General features: G+C 46.7%; 1 pseudogene; it reads left to right on the top strand.

Moving 5' to 3' along the window:
* The first annotated feature begins 17,693 nt into the window (after positions 1–17,693).
* Positions 17,694–17,811, top strand: LOC126163218 (5S ribosomal RNA; annotated as a pseudogene).
* Positions 17,812–18,475: the final 664 nt, after the last annotated feature.

The following is an 18,475-nucleotide window of genomic DNA, read 5'->3' as shown; positions in this document are numbered from 1 at the left end:
CTATTGCACTTTTAGTAGGAATACAGCCATGATGCTGTGGGATGGTTAGTGAAATTGGCTCATAACGATAACGCGATACTCAAATTTTTGTTTGCAGTTTGGTTGACGGCAATGCAACAACAGTGTGGCGAATGTAAAAGGATCGTTCTTGTCTTGTGGAATATTCCGAGCCATGGTATGTTTATAGTAGAGTTTCCCAAACTGTGTTTCAGGAAACACTGGTGTACTGCAGTGGTCCGGAGAAAATTGTTAATAGAATAATGGCCCCTTTTTCCGATATTTTGACAATAATTATTTTTTTCTTTAATTTTATTATGATTTAGGTGTTATTAGTTCTTATTTATAACTGAAGTACTCACTGAATAAAACAATATTTTCTCAATCTTTGAAATTGTATTAATCAACATATTCCATCAGATTACCAGGTTTCTCAAAGTGTTCCGTGAGACGAAAAGTTAGGAAACCCTTGATTTATAGGGATCTTTCACTCTGACAGACGAGTGGCAAGTTTCACTGCAGATTCATCAGCGAAGTGGTCTCCAAAGTTTGTACTGTGTGAAGGTCGGGAAGCAGTTATAGGACCAGTGTGGCGTTCGCTGGGTTATTCAGTGGTTTGGTATTTAACTAATTTGTAAATGAAAATGATAATCTTATTTTATTACATTGAGTAAATACTATATAAATTTTCTCCCGGCTAAAGAATTGGTCAAGTTGCTAAAGAACTCCAAATTAACGTCGTGTTAAAGTGTTGTCTGTCAGTTGTGTAAGTGTCACTAAATCACAGTTCATACAACAGATTCTATACAACTATGGATTATGATGGAAACAGTCATCTTCAGCAAAATGATCATTAAAACCACCGAGTATCAGCCGCGCACAACACTGACATATGTTACCGGAAACAATATTCTTCGCAACTCGCGTGTAATTAATTTCGGCTCCATACATCAGCTAGAAAAGTTTGTTATAACGATCGTGCTATGAGCACTGTTTTTAAAGAACCAATCTGATTCGAATTACACTCCTGGAAATTGAAATAAGAACACCGTGAATTCATTGTCCCAGGAAGGGTAAACTTTATTGACACATTCCTGGGGTCAGATACATCACATGATCACACTGACAGAACCACAGGCACATAGACACAGGCAACAGAGCATGCACAATGTCGGCACTAGTACAGAGTATATCCACCTTTCGCAGCAATGCAGGCTGCTATTCTCCCATGCAGACGATCGTAGAGATGCTGGATGTAGTCCTGTGGAACGGCTTGCCATGCCATTTCCACCTGGCGCCTCAGTTGGACCAGCGTTCGTGCTGGACGTGCAGACCGCGTGAGACGACGCTTCATCCAGTCCCAAACATGCTCAATGGGGGACAGATCCGGAGATCTTGCTGGCCAGGGTAGTTGACTTACACCTTCTAGAGCACGTTGGGTGGCACGGGATACATGCGGACGTGCATTGTCCTGTTGGAACAGCAAGTTCCCTTGCCGGTCTAGGAATGGTAGAACGATGGGTTCGATGACGGTTTGGATGTACCGTGCACTATTCAGTGTCCCCTCGACGATCACCAGTGGTGTACGGCCAGTGTAGGAGATCGCTCCCCACACCATGATGCCGGGTGTTGACCCTGTGTGCCTCGGTCGTATGCAGTCCTGATTGTGGCGCTCACCTGCACGGCGCCAAACACGCATACGACCATCATTGGCACCAAGGCAGAAGCGACTCTCATCGCTGAAGACGACACGTCTCCATTCGTCCTTCCATTCACGCCTGTCGCGACACCACTGGAGGCGGGCTGCACGATGTTGGGGCGTGAGCGGAAGACGGCCTAACGGTGTGCGGGACCGTAGCCCAGCTTCATGGAGACGGTTGCGAATGGTCCTCGCCGATACCCCAGGAGCAACAGTGTCCCTAATTTGCTGGGAAGTGGCGGTGCGGTCCCCTACGGCACTGCGTAGGATCCTACGGTCTTGGCGTGCATCCGTGCGTCGCTGCGGTCCGGTCCCAGGTCGACGGGCACGTGCACCTTCCGCCGACCACTGGCGACAACATCGATGTACTGTGGAGACCTCACGCCCCACGTGTTGAGCAATTCGGCGGTACGTCCACCCGGCATCCCGCATGCCCACTATACGCCCTCGCTCAAAGTCCGTCAACTGCACATACGGTTCACGTCCACGCTGTCGCGGCATGCTACCAGTGTTAAAGACTGCGATGGAGCTCCGTATGCCACGGCAAACTGGCTGACACTGACGGCGGCGGTGCACAAATGCTGCGCAGCTAGCGCCATTCGACGGCCAACACCGCGGTTCCTGGTGTGTCCGCTGTGCCGTGCGTGTGATCATTGCTTGTACAGCCCTCTCGCAGTGTCCGGAGCAAGTATGGTGGGTCTGACACACCGGTGTCAATGTGTTCTTTTTTCCATTTCCAGGAGTGTATTTTCATTGAAATGAGTTCGGGACCACCGGTGCACATTTATTTTTACACATTTGTATTACCTTCGGCATTTATTCTGCAGAGTTGCGTAATTTAAATTTGAATTTGCCGCTGAGATAATTGTTAAGATGGCGGCAGACAATTGATAGAGACTTTCTATTGTTAGAGCAAATAAGTATTTTAAATGCTTATTAAACTTCACAGAAACTCTACTTTCGTATTGTGCAATATTTAGACTTCATCAAGCAAACATTTGATTTGTTTCTAAGGAAAACACAGACGAAAACGCGATACAAATCGCTATCATCAATGGCTGCGCTCCTTGCAGCGGAAAGAAATAATTAACACAAATAATGCTTACTGAGAGAGGAATTAAAGTTATAAATAATTATTCACTACCGAGCGATGTGGCGCAGTGGTTAGCACACTGGACTTGCATTCGGGAGGCCGACGGTTCAATCCCATCTCCAGTCATCCTGATTTAGGTTTTCCGTGATTTCCCTAAATCGTTTCAGGCAAATGCCGGGATGGTTCCTTTGAAAGGGCACGGCCTATTTCCTTCCCAATCCTTCCCTAACCCGAGCTTGCGCTCCGTCTCTAATGTCCTCGTTGTCGACGGGACGTTAAACACTAACCACCACCACCAATTATTCACTCATATTTATAATAATAGTAATGAACTCTATTTTCAAGTAACAATTAACAAATAATTACAATTTCTTAACAGACCTCAGTTTGATATGCGTCCGCAACTTACAAAAGCCAACCAACAAAAGGTAAAAACAGAGGAATGCAAACACAGATCATAAAAGAAATTTACAATTATCATTCTCTTTGTATGATACACATCGATATGTCCAATTACATCATAGAATATTATATAAATAATTAATATTTTTTATTATTTTTTCATATGTCGAATAGATAATGTTTATAACTGTTACAGACATAATTTCCTCTCGTCGCACTGTAGCTAAAATTTATCTGGTGGATGTTACAACAGGCTTGTAACTACAAAGGTGGAGCTTGCTTAGTTTACAGCCATATTTAACAGCATTAAAGTCCTATCGACGACGTGGCCATTAGAGACGGACCACAATCTCGGTCTGAAAATATACTACTGGCCATTAAAATTGCTACACCAAGGAGAAATGCATTGGACAAATCTATTATACTAGAACTGACATGCGATTACATTTTCACGCAATTTAGGTGCATAGATCCTGAGAAATCAGTACCCAGAACAACCACCTCCGGCCGTAATAACAGCCTTGATACGCCTGGGTATTGAGTCAAACAGAGCTTGGATGGCGTGTACAGGTACAGCTGCCAATGCAGCTTCAACACACGATACCATAGTTCATCAAGAGTAGTGACTGGCGTATTGTAACGAGCCAGTTACTCGGCCACCATTGGCCAGACGTTTTCAATTGGTGAGAGATCTGGAGAATGTGCTGACCAGGGCTGCATTCGAACATTTTCTGTATCCAGAAAGGCCCGTACAGGACCTGTAACATTCGGTCGTGCATTATCCTGCTGAAATGTAGGGTTTCGCAGGGATCGAATGAATGGAAGAGCCACGGGTCGTAACACATCTGAAATGTAACGTCCACTGTTCAAAGTGCCGTCAATGCAAACAAGAGGTGACCGAAACGTGTTACCAATGGCACCCCATACCATGACGCCGGGTGATACGCCAGTATGGCGATGACGAATAACCGCTTCCAATGTGCGTTCACCGCGATGTCACCAAACACGGATGCGACCATCATGATGCTGTAAACAGAACCTGGATTCATCCGAAAAAATGACGTTTTGCCATTCGTGCACCCAGGTTCGTCGTTGAGGCGCTCCTGTCCGTCATGCAGCGTCAAGGGTAACCGCAGCCATGGTCTCCAAGCTGATAGTCCATGCTGCTGCAAATGTCGTCGATCTGTTCGTGCGGATGGTTGTTGTCTAGCAAACGTCCCCATCTGTTGACTCAAGGATCGAGACGTGACTGCACGATCCGTCACAGCCATGCGGATAAGATGCTTGTCATCTCGACTGCTAGTGATACACGAGGATCCAGCACGGCGTTCCGTAGTACCCTCCTGAAGCCTCCGATTCCATATTCTGCTAACCGTCACTGGATCTCGACCAACGCGAACAGCAATGTCGCGATACGATAAACCGCATTCGCGATAGGCTACAATCCGACCTTTGTAAAAGTTGGAAACGTGATGGTACGTATCTCTCATCCTTACAGGAGGCATCACAACAACGTTTCACCAGGCAACGCCGGTCAAATGCTGTTTGTGTATGAGAAATCGGTTGGAAACTTTCCTCATCTCAGCTCGTTGTGACACCAACCTTGTGTGAATGCTCTGAAAAGCTAATCATTTGCATATCGCAACATCTTTTTCCTGTCGGTTAAATGTCGCGTCTGTAGCACGTCATATTCGTGGTGTAGCAATTTTAATGGCCAGTAGTATAGATGAGGGATGAAATCGGTCGTAGAGACCCGGGATGGATGGACTCAACAGTGGCAGGGTTGAAATGAGGTGGTGGGTTGACATCGGGATGTTAACTGGTGATATCTGAAGGAAACGTCATTAATAGTCACGCATTTTACTAACAGGCAACTACAATTCTCATACCGAAGCTCTGCGGTGGCAGCGGCTCCCCTTCTTTTATGCTGACAGCAGCGAGGGCCGCGGTACTGATGCTACAGGCAGCCAGTGGGTGGCTTGTGTCAGCAGAGGGTCAGGAATTCTGACACACAGAGTCCGGGGTGCACATCTTAGGGCAGGACGCGCCAGCATGCACAGAGACCTGCAGCGATTGTTGTACCAGAAGTCAGACCTCTGCAGTGGTGCCCACCCTTGCGAGGGGAGGTGCACAACTTTAGAATACACTCACAACCATAAATGGTAAAGTGGTTGCACTGCTACGGACTCGAACGGCTACCCAGCAGGAGACTGGCTGTGGCTGGAGTGAGCGTGGAGGTGGATCACCAGCAAAGATGTGCTGTCCATGCCGATTGACCTAGAACCAGTAGTAGGCCCGTCGTTGGTGGAGGCCAAGTCTCTTGGTGGCCCCTTGAGGAACCATGTCGCTCTGGCACCTGGCGAAATCCTTCTTTCGCAGGCGGTGCTGCCAGACTGAGAAACACTTGGCTAAACTGATGGGTATTTGTACAAGCTCAGAATCTACTTGTCTTACTGAAGCACTGCTTCCAACCACATAGCCCGCATCTCGTGGTCGTGCAGTAGCGTTCTCGCTTCCCACGCCCGGGTTCCCGGGTTCGATTCCCGGCGGGGTCAGGGATTTTCCCTGCCTCGTGATGGCTGGGTGTTGTGTGCTGTCCTTAGGTTAGTTAGGTTTAAGAGGTTCTAAGTTCTAGGGGACTTATGACCACAGCAGTTGAGTCCCATAGTGCTCAGAGCCATTTGAAACATTTTTCCAACCACATACACCAAAACAAGCCTGTATTTTGGGGGTGCAGAATCTGGCCTGCCGATCCCGCAGTCTCCCTGCTTTATGCTGCATCGATGTTATTACATTGTTGGGACAATGCTCGGCCTGCCATGTGGCGTTATTTCCTCTGACGTAAGAATGTTTTGGTTCGCACCACGAGTGCGTGCTCTCGCGCTCTTGCGACGACAAAGGCAGTACTGCGATTACGCCAGTACCACAGACAATAATGGCGGCTCTACACACCTCTCCTCTCTGTTATTTAAGGCCCCCCGGATCTGGCTCAGTGTACATCTGAAGGACACAACATACATCCTTAACCTGGTAACTGTGTACAATATTTTTTCTTAACATAAATCATTTTCTACCACAAGCCGTATTCAGTTAAGAACGCCCACTCTCTCTCATTTACGCACATGCAGTAACTTCCTCAAATGTCCACTTACAAGCTAATGGGGTAACTTTATCAAATTCTTCACTCCCATTTTTCGTCCGATAACGACTACTTAACACTAAGTTGGCTTAATAATTCCCCTAAAAATTACACAAAACGTGATACCTGTGCTAACACTGACTCCCACTAGTTCTCGTAACCACTGGCAACTTTTCGTCATGCCGTGGATTGCTTACGTCCTGTATTCATCATTACACAAAAATCGCTGAAAGGCACTGTGCCATTAATCCATAGGTGCAGTATAGCACAAAAGAACCTGCAACATCATCCAGTAAACATCGTAGCCACTGTAGGCGCCCCGGTGGTCCCGGTCGCCTACAGTGGACTGGAAGCCGAGTGGTGACCTCTCCAGTTGACAGGATGCTAGGGAATGACTGTGGACGCATCAGAAACGCCAAAGAAACATTATTAATTCGTGACACCTTTATTCCTGCCGAGTACAATGTGGCCCGCGTAACACAGGCTGGCAGAGCTTGGTGATATCAACGACCTTCCCCGGGTCCCCGCTGACTCGGAGCGATGACACCAGATCCGGGACGCTCCAGTCTTGCTGGCGCAGCGCCGCGTGCTGTCACGTAGCGGTGGAATGCCCCTACTTCGGCTGCGCGTGGCTGGCGGCGCCCGGCTGGCCGGCCAGCTCGGCGGCGGACAGCAGGAGGCTCCGGGTTGGAGTCCCGGCGCTGTCGGCACGAGAGGCGTTCTCGTAGTGCGGAGTGTACTCTATCCCACCCCGTCTTCTTCCCTGCTGCTCCTGGTGGCTCGTCCGCGGTGGACGGGCGGAACAGGCTGCAGTCCCCCAGCATCATGGGCTCACCCGGTTGTGACGGCGGATGCACAGGGCCTAGGCCCTGCACGATCTCGACGACGGCTCACTGATGTAGTCGGCATTGGTGGCGAGCGGATCTGCCGCAATGTCTGCTAATCCTGGGTCGATGAGTGACAGCGGCAGCAGAGAGGACCAGAGCTGGTACTGTCCCCTCACGTCTGCTGCTGGATGGGCCGCCCTTACTGCAACATCTCCTTAATAAAGATTAACATGTCGATCACCGAGCTGAGCGCTACGCAGCGTCCCAGTACACATCTAACTGCAAGTCTAACTGCGATTGCCTTGTTGCTATCAAAGCTGGCGTATTTATAGGAAGCACGAGCGACGTACTGACGTCATGCTCATTTGTAATGAACGCATTCGTTCCACTTATACTGCTGATTTATCTGTCGTACTCGCCCCTTAAGTGTTCTTGTGACAGAGTTACGTGTTGTTACGGCAGACTTACGCGAAGTTATGAAATGCAGTACAGCTGTTGCTATACCTCTGTCTTACACTCTACGAAATTCTCCGTCTAACACAAACCCGCGTGCTAAGCAATTCTCTCTCGCCTGTTGTATGTAACCAGGCCGCTGCCCCTGCGTGACGACACATTCCTATACATGTGCAATCCTCTTACCTCTTGGCTAACCTACTGCCTCTGGCTCTCGGCATAGGCAACGAAACTTTGACAATATCCCACGTTTCCAACTCTTTACTATTCCGTGACACTACACCACTGATATTCATGATTTCACCTCTAATCATAACAAATACTCACGAATAATACCAAACTAAAAATTCTAACCAAATTACGACAAATACCCCTGCTCTTTATCTCTTAACAAATCGTCTTCAGCAAATCATGATCCAATTCGTTGTTCTCTTATGGCCGGCATCTTCTTTCGTCTGTCTGATGGTTTCCCTACCAGCCGGTTTGGCACATCATTTGGAACTTCGCGACAAAAGTTTCCATGAGACTATCCTCACACGTAAACCACGTACAGTCCTGTCACACACAATATTCTGACAGTTAGTTCCACTTATTTCCCTCACTGTAGCGTTAATACCAGATCCTCGCTCATGCAAAATAATTTAGTGGTGCATTGTAACACTATATCATGCAAATAAATCCTTCTGATTTTGGCCGCAGTTTAACTGATTTGTTCCTTGGGACAAATAAATAATAAATAAATGTATAGTAAACCGCCGCTGTGTTGCAAATATTTCTATTTAAATAAATGTAATTCTGAAAGGAATATAGCACGTATAGAATGCAACAGCCCGACTTATAATGAGCAGACAACGGAGTCATATCTAACAGCAATTAACATATGCCGGCCGCAGTGGCCGAGCGTTTCTAGGCGCTACAGTCTGGAACTGCGCGACCGCTACGGTCGCAGGTTCGAATCCTGCCTCGGGCATGGATGTGTGTGATGTCCTTAGGTTAGTTAGGTTTAAGTATTTCTAAGTTCTAGGGGACTGATGACCTCAGAAGTTAAGTCCCATAGTGCTCAGAGCCATTTGAAGCAATTAACATATAAAATATAGATTGTCTTGTTGTAGTCTCAAAAGCATAAAAAAGAAACTGACATGTGAAAGCAAACGAAAATGAGTTGTATTAGTGTCCAATATGATTCCAGACTTCCACAGTATTCTGTGGTACTAAGCTGATTAGTGACTGACCAGACTATATGTAAGTTCAATTTCAGTTGAATGAAACAAATAAGGGTCTGTAAAACCCGAACATTTTAGAGAGCACTACAGCTCTGTATAACAGTGGGATATAACACATTGAACAAAAAATTATCTACAACTTGTATAGAGGCAAGAGACGAAGGACTTGGAAGAAATGCAGTAGTTAAGAAAGGAGTACGACAGAGCTGTAGCCTGCCTCCCATATCTACTCTGTACACTGAGCAAGCAGAAAAGAAAACCCAGGAGTAACTTGGACAGGGGATTTCCAAGTAAAGCGTAAGTTTCCAAGTAAGATTTCCCAGTAAGGGTAAAGCAAGCAGTAATAAAAACTGCGACATTGTAAATCCCTCAGAGAAGGCTAACGACTCATGATATCAGTTGAACGGAGAGAGTTGTATTTTGAAAATACGTTATAATATCAGAAGGAACGAAAATTAAAACCACGGTTGCGGAATGTAGTAAAATTAAATCAACCTATGCTGAGAAAATGGAGCTTTACGGGTGGTGAGTAGATGTTTAGTTATTCAGGCCATAAAATAAACGATGATTAGCGGTGGGGAGAGGGTATACGCATAGAAAATGACACATGTTGTAACTTACGTGGCTGTAATAGTTTATAGGAAAAAAATAAATGTGCTCTCTTCACTATAACACTCCTTTCTCCTGCTCTCCCTTTGCCATTGTATTTGCTGAACGTTCAAGTATTCTGCATCACGATCTAGGTCGGCCATTTATGTACAATCGTGCATTACATTTCACTCACAGGAGCAGTATGTTGCAACGGAAAGATATTGCTGTACAGAAGGCCACAACGCTCTGTCAGATTAACTATGGCTTTCAAAGATCACCGTCAAGATAATAAGTTTTAAATACTGATACATTTGATTCAGCCACTAAAACATTCTTCACACCGCCTACAAGATTTCTTTTCTCATGGAGAAGAATTTCAGAGGATAATAATTCGATAAGGCACTACCAAATGCCTTTCCATTCACAAAACGAAACTCAATCTGTTACAAAACAGAATGGCCAGGAAATAGGTTATAATACTGTCTTTGATTCCTTCGACGATGTTAAATAACAAGCTACGGTGTACTTCATTTCATTTAACTGCATTTTGTATCGGAGACTTTCTTTTAAACCCCAATCTTCTCTTTACGAGAAAGCAGAACAGCATGATCATGTACGATACGTTCTTAGCTTCAGCTTTGTGCAATGCATACTGTTAATTATTAGTCTCGCGTTTTGTATCAGTGAACAGGCAACACACAAATCCTGAAACATTTACACTGGCAAGTACACTAGGGAAGGACGTTCGTAATTCCTCATAATAACTACTAAGAAATTTACAACAACCCATTTTCAGGGGTCCTTCACCACAAGGACATACGCATGAATAAAACGGCAATGGGGACCTCTAAGACTAACCATTATGGCAATACCATCTGTGCCGCCTGTTGTCGCGAATAGTAGAAGATTGAATTAAAATCATGTAGGCTGTAGGCTGGAAAATTATTGCTACAGATCAAGCGAGGCGGACGTGACCAGACTATCTCATGTGTAATGTGTAATGTGTACTCGACTAACAAGAGCGGAATATGCAGCATCACGAGGCTCAAGCACAGTTAGTGGCAACCCTTGGACACAGCAAACAGTGGAGAATGGCTAGTTCATCACGTAGGCATCACATGCTGCCGCGTGACTAGCCTACTCAGGGCTCAAAGTTCGGGGGTGCTAGAACCTTCTAGAACAAGTGGTGCCGGGTGCACTACCCCCTATAAAAGCGGATAGCCGCTAGATCGAAGGACAGTGATGGAGTGAGGTACTTAGGACGCCGGGCCACGTTAGTCTGCGTCGGGATGCTGCAAGAGTTGCAGGAGAGTATTGAGCACAGCAACAAGTAGGGACTTAGGCTGAATCGACACAGCTGACACTTGGTCTGGTGCGCTCGCCTCTGCTGTATTAGGACTTAGGTTTGGGAAGTTAGGAATGGCAACTGCATAGCCAGATAGACAATCATTGGAGACTGTATATAGAATCTTATTTAAATCACAAGTGCCAGGGGTACTTCCAGTATAATCGTTCTATACATCGAGTGTTCATACATGAAAGCTTCCCTAAGATCCTATCCGAGTTCCGTACTCTAGCTCACCTTGCAGACTTCTCTACAACGGAGCAGTGAGGAGTTGGCGGCCCACACCACCGAGACCTCATGCCAAGTAAGTTCTCTGACGCGCACCAACGCAGTCCTTCCAATCCCTCTCAGTACACGTCAGTGGGACGGACACGACACTGTCCACCTTGGTTGAGCACTTTAGAAATGTTCCTGCGCAGTGACAACCCTAGGTGCCTGCTGGCAGGTTACGCGGCTGCTGTAGCCCCTGCTAGCAGGCATGCAGAACTGTATTGGTATCAGTGTATTCCCTGACTGCAAGCAAGTAGAATACCTTCACGGACAATCTCTGTATAGGTACATTTCTAAAGTGCACAACCGAAGTTGGGGGAAGCACTGAAGGTTTTGCCAAACTGGGTGGCCTAAGAAGGACCGTTTGCAGTTTTATTCACACGTATGACAATGCACTCCTCCACCGCCATGATCAGGCTACAGAAGTGCGTGAAAAAGGAGGGCTGAGATAAATAAGCCCTCTTTGCTGTTCGGAGCGCATTCAGATTTCGTCGGTTGGTTTTGAATGGTCTCTTGTGGTTCTACCCTGTGCGCCAGAACAAAAAATTGCGGTCACACTGCACTTCAAAAGGATGTGATCACATTTAATGGGGTTTCTGGTATAAGATGTACTTAGAGTAAGGTTGAATCGTCTGGGGGTATCAGCAGCGTCCGAGGCTGTCAAGAACTCCGTCCTGCTGCTCGTCGCACTGTGAACTGTCGTTCTCGACCGCAAAATAAGTTGTAATCAACGCCCAAAGAAGGGTGGTTTCATTGACGCCCTTCGTGCCATCTCCTGAGGCCTCTTCGTGTTTATACTGAGCGCCAATGTGTCTGAAATGCTTTCCTCGACCACGCATAAGAAAACAGTGCGATTTCAACGCTGTTTGTCTCAATTTTGACCTCCGTCGCAGGGACGCCGAAAGGAGTGAAATTTGCGTAAGAGGGGCTGTAACGACTTGCCCATCATATTACGCATTCACGGTGGTGACGAATTGTGATGAAATTTGGTACCAATGTGACTTCATTACCAGCAGTACAACCTCACATGAACTTTTGAGCTCCGTCGATTTTTTCGCGTGTCGACGTCTTGATGTTTGAAGCGCCGCCATAAGCGATGGTGATGTCGTAGGGCGCAACGCTTTTGCACCATTACAGAGAAAGGTTGTAGAAGTGTTTGAGACACATCTAAAACTTCTACGTTGCAATGGGAGACAAATACGGGGTTTCGGAAACATGATCCTTTAATTGCGTTAGTGCAGTCCGTACATACAGGGTATCAGTGCTGAAATTTCTGCGGGTGACTGAGGACGGCGTAGTGGAAAACATTACATTACTACTTACGTCATTTGCAGACTAATTATTATAGTTATTACAAGACGTATGTTTTTGGGTTGGGTAGTACCTCCAAGCACATGTGGTAAAAAAATGGCTCTGAACACTATGGGACACTTCTGAGGTCATCAGTCTTCTACAACTTAGAACTACTTAAACCTAACTAACCTAAGGACATCACACACATCCATGCCCGAGGCAGGATTCGAACCTGCGACCGTAGCGGTCGCGCGGTTCCAGACTGTAGCGCCTAGAACCACTCGGTCACCTCGGCCGGCAACATGTGATAAGAGCAGGGCTTTAATGCTTATATTCCCATGGGCAGGAGGACAGGTGTTGACGTGTGGATACGTGCACTCGAAACGGTTAGTGTATACTAACAGTCATAGTCTATTTAGTGGCGCATTACGGCCATGCATAAAACATCAGGTCGTAATTTTGGTGACGTATTTGTGGGAAGATTGTTCGATGCAGAGAAGAACAACCAACACACTGACATGTGTGCATATTAACAAACCACGTATAGAAATATCTGCACTTACTCCGGTTACACCCAAACAATTACTGCTCATAGTGTCTTTCATGTGACGCCCAGTGTCAACATAAATGGTCGGTGCGTTTCACGTTACAAACAAACAAAATTTTAAAACGGATTTTGCGTGGGCATTCGATAGAGCGGTCCAAGATCAGTCTAGTGCGATATTCGTTTTATTGTTCAGTATTAACAGGGACAGTGAAATACGAAGAATGACCAGCAATCCAGCCGCGGCTCAGTAGCGTTGCATATTCTGTGGTAGCAGTCAGCGCGGGTTAGCAACGTGCAGTACTGGTTATCCTTCGGGTTTTACTGTCCCTTTTAATATATAAGGTGTAAATTTTAAGTTGACAAACCAGAATAACTCGAAAAACAAGCTTCACACGAAAAGATGTGTAGAGTCCAAAGTTGATTATTTTCGAGGGGGATATCTGCTGGTGCTAAAATTAGCCCCACCCCACCGCATCCCCTGGGGGTGGGGCGGGAGGCAACTTTAAAATTTCAAATGGGAACCCCCATTTTTTGTTGCAGAATCAGATTCTACATAAAAAATTACGTACATTTTGCCTTAAACATTTGTTTTGATCCTTGGTAGTTGGCGCTGTAATTCAAGAAAATCCATTTTGTCATGTTTGGGTGGAAAATGGTTACGGATAAATAAAAAGTACTTGTTTACTTCGTAAATTTTGATTCGATAAAACTAAAACTCTTCCTCTCTCCCCATAGGGTGGGGTTAGAGTTTTACAAATGTTGAACCTGCGGAAAAAATTAATATGTGGGTCAACATTTGTAAAACTCTAATTCCTCTCTCTCAAACCCCACCCTATGGGGAGACAGAGAGAGTTTTACTTTTAGCGAATCAAAATTTACGAAGTAAATAAGTATTTTTTATTTATCAGTAACCATCTTCCACGCAAAAATGAGAACATGGATTTTCTTGAATTACACCGCCAACTACCAAGAATCAAAATAAATGTTTAAGACAAAATGTACGTAGTATTTTATGTAGAATCTGATTCTGCAATAAAAAAAGGGGGGTTCACATATGAAATTTTAAAGTTGCCTCCCGCCCCACCCCTAGGGGGCTCGGGTGGCGGGCTAATTTTAGCACCAGTAGATGTCCCCCCCGAAAATAATCAACTTTGGATTCTACACATTTTTTCGTGCGAAGCTTATTTTCCGAGTTATTCTGGTTTGTCAACTTAATATTTACACCATGTATATCGATAAACCGAATAGCGTACTAGACTAATTTGGGACCGCTCTATCGAATGGGCACGGAAAATTCGACTTTAAAAACAATTTTGCTTGTAGTAGGAAACAAATCGATGCTTTCCGTGTACTATGGACCTAAAACGAAAAACGTGATGAGCAGGATTTGTCTGGACTGATTCCGTCTGCACGTAGCAAAAACAAATTGCAAATGCTGCTGAAACATGAGAGAAAATCGCATGATCCATAGGAGAGACACTCGGCACACACACACACACACACACACACACACACACACACACACACACACACACAGACATATATGTGTCTGTGCGTGTCCGTGTCCGTGTGTGTGTGTGTGTGTGTGTGTGTGTGTGTGTGTGTACCGAGTGTCTCTCCTATGGGTCATGCTATTTTCTCTCATGTTTCAGCAGCATTTGCAATTTGTTTTTGCTACGTGCAGACGGAATCAGTCCAGACAAATCCTGCATGAGAATGTATCGTTTATATCCAAGCTAAAATTGAGAGAACATCCAAGAAATACAGAAGGTCCATCGATGAGGGTGTGAGCTGCAACACTCCTGACTGGAATGCGATTCTTCTTGTCCCCAGATGTTGTAGTAACTTCGATGTTTTCGATATTTTTGTAAACTGTTGTGCGATGACGACGTCGATATCGTCTGTAAGGCATGTTGGCGGCGTTCAATGCAGTTGCCTGTGGGTGTGGTTCAAAGCACTTTCGTCTGTCAAAATATGTTATGACAGTCTTATTACAGTCTTGCTGCCTGCGCTCCCAATCCTTTTATTTGGTGTGGAAATGCCGCACTCAAGAGCGAATAAAATTATAATATTAGAATTAGTACACGCCAAACTCGACCACATACAGCCGCGCGGAATGGCCGCGTGGTTTGAGGCACCATGTCACGGACTGCGTGGCCCCTCCCACCGGAGGTTCAAGTCCTCCCTCTGGCATGGGTGTGTGTGTTGTTCTTAGCGTATGTTAGTTTAAGTAGTGTGCAAGTCTAAGGACCGATGACTTCAGCAGTTTGGTCCCATAGGAATTCGCACAAATTTGAACATTTTTTGCATCCACATACAATCAAAGCAACTGACCGTAGAATTTGTGACGAGTATATCCTAAAAATAATATAAAATGGTCACTAGCATCAGAATCCATAATACATAATAACACAGTGATATTTAGTACACACCCGTAAAAAAAAGGGAAGTGCACATGGTTATCGTGAAAAGATCACGTGCTGTCCAGATACGTATTGTGTGAAAGTTCTTGTCTGGCGCGCGGCTGCTGGTGAGGAGTCGGCACTTCCAGACGAGCAGAAGCCTTAGCGGGATGCGGTGGTCGGGAGGAGAGAGCAGCGCGCGGTCCACGTGTGAGCTGGCGGAATCCCACTTGCTCGGCGACACGTGTAGGCGCCGGCTTCCCCCGCGGATTTCGCGACACCGCGGCGCGCCGGCCGATCTCCGCCATTTATCACGGGGCGTCTTTTCATATCGCCGTGGCGGGAAGCCCTTCCTTTCATCGCGCACCATTTGTCTTGCTCTTTCACCTGTCACGCGCGGGCCAGAGCGCGCGCGGTATGCGAGCGCGAGCTGCCTGCCACAGGTACCGAACCACCCTTCGCCACAGGCCGGGACGACACAGCGACACACAGGACACCGTGCTAGGGACTACCTCGTATCAACTCTTTAGTTGCAGGATTGCTTGGGAAGGGTAATGTACGAGGGTCGTTCAGTAAGTACTGCAACACTTCTTTTCTAGGCCAATTTCGGTTGAAAAAATGTAGAATTTGTTGTGGGATACTGTTGAACACTGCCGCTTTTGCCCCTAAAATTTCTTGAAGTTCCGATAGGTGGCGGCGCTGTACGCAGTCTTCGAAATGGCGTCTGTGACGGAGGTGCGTTCCAAGCAGAGAGCTGTCATTGAGTTTCTTGTAGCGGAAAACCAGAGTGTCTCAGATATTCGTAGATGCTTGCAGCATGGCTACGGAAATCTGGCAGTGAACAAAAGCGCGGTGAGTCATTGAGCGAGGCGTCTGTCATCATCGTAAAGAGGTCAAGCAGGCCAGACTTATCTCCTGCGTGCCGACCGGCTGCACACTGCTGAGACTGATGCAGTGCTGGAACGTGCGGACACTCTCACTCGAGGGGATCGAGGGATCACAATCAGACACCTCGCTGCACAACTTGACGTCTTGTTCAATTGTGTGTGAAATCTTATGGGACTTAACTGCTAAGGTCGTCAGTCCCTAAGCTTACACGCTACTTAACCTAAACTATCCTAAAGACAAACATTCACACCCATGCCCGATGGAGGACTCGAACGTCCTCCGGGACCAGCCGCACAGTCCATGACTGCAGCGCCTCAGACCGCTCGGCTAATCCCGCGCGGCTCTGTTGACAGTGCTGACACACTCGTCCACCAGTTGGAGTACTCGCAGTTCTGTGTCCGCAGCTCGTGGTCTAGTGGTTAGCGTCGCCGCCTCTGGATCACGGAGTCCCGGTTTCGATTCCTGGCCGGGTTGGGGTTTCTCTCTGCCCGGGGATTCGGTGTTTGTGTTGTCCTCATCATTTCATCATCATTCTTGCAAGTGGCTGGATTGGACTTTGTAAGGACTGGGACTTTGCACGGCCACTGATGCCCGCACAGTGGAGCGCCCTACAAACCAAAACATCATCATCGAAGTTCTGTGCTATTTCGGTTCCTCGCCGCCTAACAGATGAACATAAAGAGCAAAAAAAGATCATCTGTGCGGAGTTTCTTGTGCACTACGAATCTGATCGAGATAAGTTTTCGATGCAGCAAGACAGATGTCGACCAGGTAGAGTGGTAGCATACTGACATATCGGTGCTCCCAGTAAATTGGCGTAAGGCCGTCAAATTGAATGGAAATTATGCTGAAAAATACCGTTTTGAAGACGAAAGAGTGAGGAATAATTTTGTGTATTGAAATCCTGAATGAAATGTAACTGTTGCATTACTTATTGAACGCTCCTCGTATCACCTCGGATCTGCAGTTAGAACGCACTTTGTCATTGGGGTTGAGCTGTTTGGGGAAGGAGACCAGACAGCGAGGTCATCGGTCTCATCGGATTGGGGAAAAACGGGGAAGGAAGTCGGCCGTGTCCTTTCAAAGGAACCATCCCGGCATTTGCCTGGAGCGATTTAGGGAAATCACGGAAAACCTAAATCAGGATGGCCGGACGTGGGATTGAACCGGCGTCCTCCTGAATGCGAGTCCAGTGTCTAACCACTGCGCCACCTCGCTCGGTCTTTGTCGTTGAATGTGGGACACGTTGCGGCTCCTGACTTTTGCGCTGTGATGGTTAGATATCACGGAGAAGTTCAATGGGAAAGGCACTAAAGCCGCCTTAGTCTGTCTCGCGTTTATTGCCTATCAGATATCGAGTTCATTCAGAACAATCCGCCTAAATGGGATAATGAAAGATTTAGTAATTTTGATGTAGCCTCATATCAATGACATTTAAAACATTTGATTTGTATTCGAGACTCGTGGTACATGAGCTAGGTTCACAGCAGATTTCTTGAATTGCTTCAGGTACATAGGGAACAAGGCAAAGGCCTTACCGCAGTGGCTACACCGGTTCCCGTCAGATCACCGAAGTTAAGCGCTGTCGGGTGTGGTCAGCACTTGGATGGGTGACCATCCAGGCTGCCATGCGCTGTTGCCATTTTTAGGGGTGCACTCAGCCTCGTGATGCCAATTGAGGAGCCACTCGACCGAATAGTAGCGGCTTCGCTCAAGAATACTATCCTAACGATGGGGTGAGCGGTGTGCTGACCCCACGCCCGTCCTATCCGCATCCTCCACTGAGTATGACACGGCGGTCGGATGGTCCCAGTAGGCCACTCGTGGCCTGACGACGGAGTGCTTATTACATAGGGAATAGTTCATTCAGCAAGGAAGTGACTGCTGGGTACCTAACGTTTGACAGTCTCATGTAATGTTTGGTTTCTAATGCTCTCAACGCTAGCAGAACGGTACTTCATTGTTGAAGGAACCATCCTCCCTGCAGCGTGTACCGTATTTTACGCTGTCTGTCACATTACTATGACCATCTGCCAGAACCACCAGAATAACCAACTTTTGCGAGGCGTGCCGCTGCGAGACATACAAAGAAGAGAATCAGTGACGTTATGGAAGATACCGACAGCGATGTGGAGCCATACCGACTCCAGAGACGTGGCCAGCTGCACTAGGTTTCTCAGCTGAGGATCCTTGGCGCAAGCAGCCCGATCGAGAAAGTCCCACGGATTCTCGATTGCGTTTTAATCTGGGAAGTATGGTGGCCAGAACACCTTTCGAACCACGCGCGTACACTACGAGATGTGTGA

The sequence above is a fragment of the Schistocerca cancellata genome, chromosome 2, assembly GCF_023864275.1.
Source record: "Schistocerca cancellata isolate TAMUIC-IGC-003103 chromosome 2, iqSchCanc2.1, whole genome shotgun sequence".
NCBI classification, from domain to species: Eukaryota; Metazoa; Arthropoda; class Insecta; order Orthoptera; family Acrididae; genus Schistocerca; species Schistocerca cancellata.
Note: the sequence above shows the minus strand (reverse complement) of the source record. Positions and strands in the feature narration are given on the sequence as shown.